A 521-nucleotide genomic window follows, 5' to 3' on the forward strand; every position below is an offset into this window, starting at 1 on the left:
CAGGGAGAGGAGGGGGGCACGGCGGCGTGGAGAGGAGCCGGGCGCGGCGACGCAGGGAGGAGGGGGCCCGCGGCTGGGCGGGGAGGAGGGGGGCATGGCAGCGCGGTGGCACATTGGTCGGGAGGTGGGAGTGCGGTTAGTGGGGAGGTGGGGCGTGGGAGCTCTTTTTTTTTAGGGATCGAGAGGAGTGGGAACGATGGGCTCCACGGGGTTCGGCAAACGACGGAACGGGCCCTTATAGACGCGAGGGGTAACAGAATGTTTGTTTTTTTTGCGGGGAGGGGTAGCAGAATGTTATTCTGTTACGGGTAACAGAATAGTCCAGCCCTATATATATTGTGACGATAAATTCTGAAATCAAACCAATGTTGAAGACAGACCAAAGATGAAGATAATTCAATCATGACGTCAAATGAAAATCTTCAAGAAAATGTGGTGGTGGCGTTACCCACCGTATAGGAAATATTAGACCCCGACACTGCACACAATTATCATGGCGCTCAAATTCCACCTTAATGTAT

The sequence above is a fragment of the Triticum aestivum genome, chromosome 1D (assembly GCF_018294505.1).
Source record: "Triticum aestivum cultivar Chinese Spring chromosome 1D, IWGSC CS RefSeq v2.1, whole genome shotgun sequence".
NCBI classification, from domain to species: Eukaryota; Viridiplantae; Streptophyta; class Magnoliopsida; order Poales; family Poaceae; genus Triticum; species Triticum aestivum.